The sequence below is a fragment of the Telopea speciosissima genome, chromosome 4, assembly GCF_018873765.1.
Source record: "Telopea speciosissima isolate NSW1024214 ecotype Mountain lineage chromosome 4, Tspe_v1, whole genome shotgun sequence".
Taxonomy (NCBI): Eukaryota; Viridiplantae; Streptophyta; class Magnoliopsida; order Proteales; family Proteaceae; genus Telopea; species Telopea speciosissima.
The window spans coordinates 47,230,325-47,239,231 of NC_057919.1; positions in this window are offsets into that span (position 1 = coordinate 47,230,325).

Below are 8,907 nucleotides of genomic sequence, written 5' to 3' on the forward strand. Positions count from 1 at the left end.
GAGAAGTGTCCATCTTAGAAGCAGTAAACCCAAAAGCTAGGAGAAAAGTTGTCAATTGATGAAACTAAGCCCGGGGGGCTTGTCTAAGACTATATAAAGTCCGATGAAGGCGGTAAACATGATTGGGTTTAAACCTACCCTCAAAACCAGGTGGCTGCACCATATAGACTTCTTCATTGTGGAGGAACGCATTCTGCACATCCAATTGACGGATGGGCCATCCATTAGAGATAGCAAGAGAAATAATAGTCCGAATAGTAGGTTGTTCGACAACAAGACTGAATGTTTCACTGTAGTCAATACCCTCCAGTTGATGAAATCCTTTAGCAACTAGGCGAGCTTCGTAGCGCTCAAGAGAGCCATCAACCTTACGTTTCACACAGTGCACCCACTTGCAGCCCACTAAGTTTATGGAAGGAGAGTGAGGAACCATGGACCAAGTACCGTTGTGGAGAAGAGCATTAAACTCCTCTGCCATTGCAGTCTGCCATGCTGGAAATTTCACCACCTGAGAAAAACAAGTAGGGTTAGTGGGGGGGGGGGAGGGTGGCGGTCAGAGCAGTGGTAGGATGGTTGGGTATAGGTTGGGTGACTTGGTAAAGGTCCACAAGGGTTTAGGTTTGAGTTGGTTGGGAAGATGGGGACTTGGGTGGAGCGTGGGGTAAAAGGAGAGGTGGTGGGTGTGGTGGAGATTGGGGCGGTGATGGGGAGAGCGATGGAGAGGTGGCGAGGGATGGAGAGAGTGAGGCTGTAGGCTACGGTGTTGGCAAGCATGGATGAGAGAGAGTATGGGCATGGGGTGATGGTAAGGCCATGGTTGGTGTACTCGCCCACGGTGTAGGTGAAGGAGCAAGTGGTGGTGGTGAGGAAAGTAAAGGAAATGTAATGGGGAATTCATCTTCAGAGAAACGAATGTGGCGGACATGATGAATGCAATTGGTGGTACAAAAAGGCAGTGATAGGCAAGGTGGTTGGTACTGTAACCCAGGAAAATGCAGGGGAGGAATGGAAGTCTATTTTATGAGTGTTGTATGGACGAAGATGAGGAAAACACAAGTACCCAAAAACAAGTAAATAAGAATAATTAGGGGGTGATGAAAGATGAGTTGATAGGGGGAAACATCATTGGAGACACATGATGGTAACCGATTTATTAAAAACACAACAGACTCAAAAGCAAAGTGCCAGTAAATATGTGGAATTGAGCTATGAGCAAGTAAAGAAAGTCTGGTTTCCACTATGTGACGGTGGCGGCGCTCAACAGCACCTTGCTGTTCATGGGTGTGAGGAGCAGATACACGGTGAGAGATGCCAAGGATTTAAAAAAAAGGGAGATAGAGATCAAAATTCCCTTCCCCAATCGGTTTGGAGAGACTTAATTTTACGGGAAAATTGCCGTTCAACCAACTGTTGAAATTCCTTGAATAAAGAAAAGACATCAGATTTACAAAGCATGGGATCAAACCAAATAAATTTTGAATAATCATCCACGAAAATTATAAAATAACGATGGCCAGTAGGGGAAGGGGTGGGGGATGGTCCCCAAACATCACTATGAATTAAATCCAACGGAAATAAACTACGAGAGAAAGTCTCTCCTAAGGACTGACGACACAACTTGCCAAGTTGACAGGTAGAACATAATGAACTAAGTCTGGAAGATTGACATGATAAATTAAAATCACGAACAATGCGACGAAGTAGTTGAGAGTGAGGATGCCCGAGACGACAATGCCAACCATCAAGTGATGTGCGGGAGGTGAGGAATGCAATAGGAGAAGGACCCAAAGAGGGAGGTATAGTGTAGAGACCTCCATCACTCGGACCAGATAGAATTGTGAATTTGGTTCTCCGATCCTTCATAAAGAAACAAGAGGGGTGAAATTCAAAATAGATATCATTATCCTTAGCAAAATGATTAACAGAAAGTAAGGGTTTGGAAATTGAAGGTACATGGAGAACATCAGATAAAAGAAAATGACGACCAGAAGAGGGAGAAGAAAGAGAACCAAAACCAACATTGGAAATAGGGATACCCTTACCATTTCCAACCTATAGTGTATCTGAACCAGTATACGGATCATAGGCAAATAGGGAGTGAATGTCCGGTGTGACGTGGTGAGTTGCTCCAGTATCCGGGTATCAGGTGAGGTGAGAGGATGGGGGATAAAAGGGAGTGGGTAAAACAGGAGGTTGGGAAGAGGACGAATATTGGGTACAATGAGTGGTGGGGTTAGAGGAAGGTTGATAATGGAATGGAGGCTGGGGGCGGTAGGACTATTGGCCAGGATTTTTAGGTTTAGAGAAACATTGGGAGGTGTCATGAGTGTCACGGTTGCACCAATGACACCACAGGCGGTTACTGTAGCAGTGGCCACCACCACGGTTAGAGCGTCCACGGCCTCCACGATCACGGTAAGGAACCCCACCCCCACGGTTAGACGAAGACCGTGAGTTAGGAGTGGTATTAGTACGTTGCACAGTATTTGCTGATGGAGATCCGACTGGCTTTGAAGAAACTCATGGCTCAATATCATCGAATGCAAGTCATCATAGGTGCTGGGTGTGATGCGTGTGAGAAGAGAGGATACAATATCAGTGAACTCAATCTTGAGACCACGGAAATCATGCATGTTGAAGGCACTGGGGCGAAGAGGTTGGCCAGCAGCACTTAATGCATCAGAGATGGACTTGGCATGGCTGAGAAAGGCAGAGATAGATTCTTCAGGCTATTATTGGAGATCTTGCATGGCCATGGTGAGTGACATGAGGCGACTCTCAGAAGGAGAAGAGCAGGCTGTATGTAGGGAGTCCCAGATTTCCCTACTTGTGTGTTTACCAAGGACCAGCGGGAATACCTCTTCAGAAAGAGAGAGGCGATAAGCAGGCTGCGGATTAAAGAGTCTTGGCGATGTCATTGAAGAGAAGCAGTTGGATCTTCCGGACAAGGGTGGGAATCATTAAGGTATCCAAACAGCCCTTGACCATCAAGGAACAGTTCGAGCTGCGTGTGCCAAAATAGATAATTCTTTGAGGTGAGTTTCACCGAGATGTAGTGGTGTGCATGATGCAAAGAGGGGGATCCAATAGGTGTGGTGGAAGGAGGCAAAGCACTGCCAGAAGACACATCCTCAAGAGCACCATCGTAGGGCATGGTTGCAGGAAACCAGACGAAGAAAAAAGAAAGGGGAAAGAAAAAAAAAATTCACTCGTTTGAGCTTATGCGGGTCTGATTACCATGTTGACATAGAGTATTGCTTAATATTCATAAAAAACCAATTGGTTACAGTGATGGTATATAAATACAAGAGAAACCTAGTAGGGTTGGAATCCTATATGAGATATCCTACATGTGATAACGATGGAAGGTTTTATTATGACATGTAGTTGATGATGGTAAGAGATCTATACACATAAGGAAACTAACGAGATCCAATAAAGCACATTACTAGAATGGTAACGGCTATATTGGTCAATAGAGAGAGAGAGAGAGAGACCATGTGAGAGGGAGAGGAGGGTAAGAAAGGGGTGTGTAAGAGAGAGGTATTTGGGACTGGTAAGCTTGAGAGAGAGAAGGAAAGTGGTGATAGAAAAGGAAAGTGGATGAATTATATCATAAAAGGGTATTATTGTGAAGGGGTAGTATTCCTATTCTTTGAAGCAAATTAAGGAGGAAAAAAAAAGAATTCAAAATGTTGGACAAAATAAGTTAGGTGTATTTAAAAAAGTTGTGCACTATTTTGAGTTTCTAACACATTACCAACTTCAGTTCCTAATGTTCTGGCATGGAAATGCATAGACATTCAACCAATTATGAGAATTTTCATTTAACTAATGTGCAATTAGTTAAATGAGAGTCATGAATAGTACAGAGGTTTTTCTTCTTCTAGTGAATCAATCAACGAAGAGCAAATATGTAGAATGACAATCATGAATAGTAGAGGAGCTTTTTTTACATCGATATGGTATGATTCTAACTGAATTTTGGAATCCTTGAAAAACATATCCCACCAGTCTTTTATAGATATTTACTTCTGCTATAACATCATCTCCTATTTAGGACACATGAAGAATCAATTGTAGTTGCTTCAACATGGGATAGTAGGTCAATGGTTGGTGATTACCTTACGCCTGGAAAACTTGCTGTTATATTTCATAACTATTTCAGCAATCTTCTGGGAAAAATAAAAACTAAAACCAAAGCAGGAGTGAAGACTGATGATTCTTTGTAGGATTGAGTTGGACATAGAACTCATAAGCATGACTAAGGGTTGATTTGGTTTGATTTCTATTTCTATTTCATGGGGCGATTTCTATTTTAGAAATTGTTTGGTTTGATTTTTGCACCTCATTTCAATGAAATAGAAATCAGTTGGAATAGAAATTCCAAAATAGCTGATGAGTCCTTTCAATTTCAAAATTAAAATCACATATCTTCCTATTTTGTGCTTTAATGAACACATGGGTAAACAACATTCCTTTTATGGGCAAAGTAGTCATTTTTGCAAAGATTATAAAACAATGGCTCTTTTGGGATAGTGAAGCTTTTCCTCAACTCTCACTCTCTCTGGTTATAAGATGAAACGATCAACATTGTGACCTCACCATCTTCTCTCTCGCTCTCTCTAGTTAACGAGAAAGGTATGAACATCTCTCTCTCTCTTTCTTTCTCTCTCTCTCTCTCTCTCTCTCTCTCTCTCTGGTTGAGGTTTGTAGAATTTCTTTTTATTCCTCACTGTACAACAGTCACAACAGCCCTCTTAAAGGAGGAGAGACAAGTGAATTGTGGGATTGATTCACTTTACAAGGAAATGTGAATAATTACATGAAGGTGGATTAGATTTTTTTTTTTTTTTTTTTGGGTAGAGAGATGGATTAGATTCAACGTTGAAATCAAACCAAGGTGATTAATACAGCAAGATGAATGAATCGTGGGATTGATTTTTCTTGTTGTGCTTTCCTTGGTTGGATTTATCAATGATTTCTTTTGAATCCTTTCCTTGCGTGGATGTACCTTGACTAGGTGTAGAGGATCCATCACTGGATTTCCTCTGCAATCTCTTTTTTTATTCTTTCTCCCCATTGACCTCATTGAAAATGGTTGTGTAGAGGAGATAATTCCTCTCACAGGGAAATACCCATCACTGGTTTTACGTAGCAATCTCTGTTTTTTATTCTTTCTCCCTTTTTTTTTTGGTAATATTCTTTCTCCCCATTAACCTCATTGAAAATTGTTAACCAATTGCAAGGTGGATGCATCGATGAAGGAGGAGTTGCATAGAAAAACTAAGAAAAGCTCTTGCAATTCGACATTCAGAGGTATTCAACGATCTCTTTGTTCTTCTTCTCCATCTTATCTCAAAATTCTTTGCTATGTAATCAAAAAATTTATACTCACATGGAATATTTTTTTTTTTTTGTCCTTGTTGAGTATAATTATATTCAACTAATTATATAAGCAATGGTTTCATATTAAGCTGGGATTTTAACTATTTGATCGAGTATAGACTTGGAGGTTTATTTTTGTTTTAACTCATTTACTTGAAAGTATGTGTTATTGAGTGGAAAGCTATTTGATTGAGTATAATTCTGTCTTTTTACCTCATTGAGAATGGTTATGTGTAGAGGAGATAATTCTGTCTCTTTTTTTTTTTTTTTCTGCTCTCTTTTATTGAATGTTGAATTAATGAATGGTAAAAATTGGAAATGATTTGTTTCAGATGGATAGAGTAATTGAGAATGAAGTATGTATGAAGAGCAATGTAAAGATGGTGAAAGAAACCTATGTTTAGAATGATGAGAGGGTGAAGTTATTAGTTGGCATTGCTATCGAGTTTTCATGCAAAGGGTGTAGGTTGAATACAACTTTCACTAATGATGGTTGGTTGGGCATATTGAAAGAATACAACAACAAATGTGATAAGTATATTAATATACAACAACTTAAGAATAGATGGAACATTTTGAAAGCAACGTGGGTTGCATGGGTATTTCTGAAAAACAAAACTAGCGGTTAGGGGTGGGATGCAACCCGAGGAACTGTTGATCTACCAAGCGATGAACATTGGAATGCTTATGTGAAGGTATTAACTCATCACATACTACGTCAATATAATTAATACTTTATGAAGTTTGATGATATAATATAGTGTGTCATGATTTTAAATTGCAGAAATACCCCCATGGGAAGTACTTCAAATATACTCCACTACGTAATGAAGAACAACTGAGGGAGTTATTCAAGGGTGCTCTTGCTGATGGTGGAGGTGTACTTTGCTCCAATGAGGATGTCCAACCAGCTTCACCAATGGGGGTAACAGCTTCCAGTGATGCAATCAATTTGGATGACAATGACTCAACTGATGATGATGTCAAACCAATTGATATGTCAGCTATAGATAAGAAGAAAAAGAAACAAAAGAAGAAGAAATCACTTGGTACTTCATCCAAGAAGTCGAGGGTTGATTGTATTGAAGAGGTTGGTGAGACATTGAAGAGATTCATTGATATGGAAGGATTGAGAAGAGCAGAGAAGAAGAGTTTACATGACATCGATACAACACTTGATGAGGCTATTGAGATACTCACCTCTTTAGAGGGAATTGAACTCGGTAGTGACCAACATGTGCTGACTTTGGAGGTGCTTGAGGATCGTATGAAAAGACAAATGTTCATTAAAATGCATGAATCGGCTCGCATTCCATGGATTCTTAGAGCAATCGAGAAAATAGCAAAAGAGTAGATAGGATGATAGTGTTGATGGTTTGAAGTTGGATAATATTGTATGGGTTTTAGGCATTAACTTCATGATGATTAGATAGGCTTTTGTGGTTCAGTTTAAATGGGTTAAAATAGACTTTAATGATTTAGATATATTATTCTGGTTTTTTAGTCACTGTTGTTGCTTAGAAACCTGCTTAGAATTTCTCATGTGCATACTTCTATGAATTAGGGTGCAAGATTGCACCTTTGTGAGTTCCATTCCTACAGAATTTTGCATGTGCATATTTTAGGTTGTTAAAGATGTCCCCACCACTTATTGTGTCATGGCTGTGAGTTGAAAATTAAAGCCCCTAATCAGAGACTTAATTTCTAGATTGAAAGAGATTAACCACCAAAAACCTAGAAATAGATTAACCACCAAAAATAGAGATATAAATATAATAAAGAATAATGGAAGAAAAAAGGTAGTCAAATACCTTGATTAGTTAGAATAAGCAAGGACCATGTCCATGTAAAAGGAGAACAATATAAAGAAATTAGTTTTTCAGTTGAGATTTGAGACACGAAAGTCTAATAAGGTATTAGGAAATTCATAGTTTATAAGTTAGTAGAAGAGAGAGAGAGAGGGGATTGGTGGGAGGGGTAATTTAGTTTCCTTTGAGAAAAGATGGTAAAGATCAATAGGAATTAGTTTTTTAATTCCTAATAAGAGGAGTGATGTGTGAAAGGGAAAGACGAGAGAGAAAGGAGCTAGCTTTAAAACCTCAACAGGAGAGAGAGAGAGAGAGAGAGAGAGAGAGAGAGAGAGGGTATTGTATAACTATGAAAAGAGTAGATTTAAAATACGTCTCTTCAATGTTGCGTCAAGAAATTGCTTGGTGGTCCCTTCGAGTGCCGTAACCTGCAAAAGGACCTAGGTGACAAGGGAGAACCGGTGTGGTTCTGCCTAGGACTCTCCGATGCCTAAGCTAGATCTCTCTGAGCAAACAGATGAATAGTTAGAATTCAAGATGGGTTAATGGGGTAGAGTACCTTGGAATTTATAGTGGAATGTGGCAGTGTGGAGAGTCCTAGTTGGTAACGAGTAGTAGCTTGCATGTTGTACTTGGTCTTGGTTCTTAGACTTCCTTGTTGGTTCTTTGCCTTCCGAGCTAATCAAGTGAGACGTAAGGTGGGAGGACTCTCCGATGCCTAAGCTAGATCTCTCTGAGCAAACAGATGAATAGTTAGAATTCAAGATGGGTTAATGGGGTAGAGTACCTTGGAATTTATAGTGGAGTGTGGCGGTGTGGAGAGTCGTAGTTGGTAATGAGTAGTAGCTTGCATGTTGTACTTGGTCTTGGTTCTTGGACTTCCTTGTTGGTTCTTTGCCTTCCGAGCTAATCAAGTGAGACGTAAGGTGGCCGGGCTTGGGATGGTCTTCCCACTTGGGCCAGGACACATGGCTGCTCATGATTGCCTGGTGTAATTTTAGGTTTATCACTTGTCCCCCACTCTCTTGGAACGGAGTGTTCAAGAGAGTAGTTTTTCCATCTTTGTGTCAGTGAGGGGCTTGCTGTAAATAAGCTCTCTCGGAGGATGTTCCTACGAAATATTTAGTAAAGTGGGAGAGGTTGAGGGTTCTAATCCCTCCCACTACACTTTTTGCATTTTCTTTTCTTTTTGGCCATATCTCCCTTTCTTTCTTTCCATTCTTCACTTTTCATTCCTCTTGTCTCTCTCTCACTGTTTTGCTTTTTTCTTTTGCTTTGAAGCTTTTCTCCCTTGATTTGGACTCAGCCACTTTGTCATTTACCCCCCAAGTGTTTTCTCTTGGGTTACAATGAGCAGGGTGGCCTCTCTCTTGCCCTCTTCCTTTGCTATAGCCTTCTCTATCCTTAGTCATTAGCCTTTTGATCTAGCCCGCACCTGTTGACCCACTTAGTCTTTTCCATCCTTGATCTTGATCACGTCCACGGTCTTGGTCATGCGGTCATGCCCGCGATCCTTGGTCTTTGTTTGGTCATGCGGTAGTGCTCGTCCTCCCGCCCGTCGCCTGGTCTCACGCCCGTCGCCTGTGTCTCGTCCGTCTCCTGGTCTCGCACCCGTCGCTCGTGCCACGTCACCTGCCTCGCCCTTCGCTTGGTCTCGCGTTCGTCGTCCATGCTGCATTGCCTACGCCTGTGTTGCCTCACGCCCGCCGCC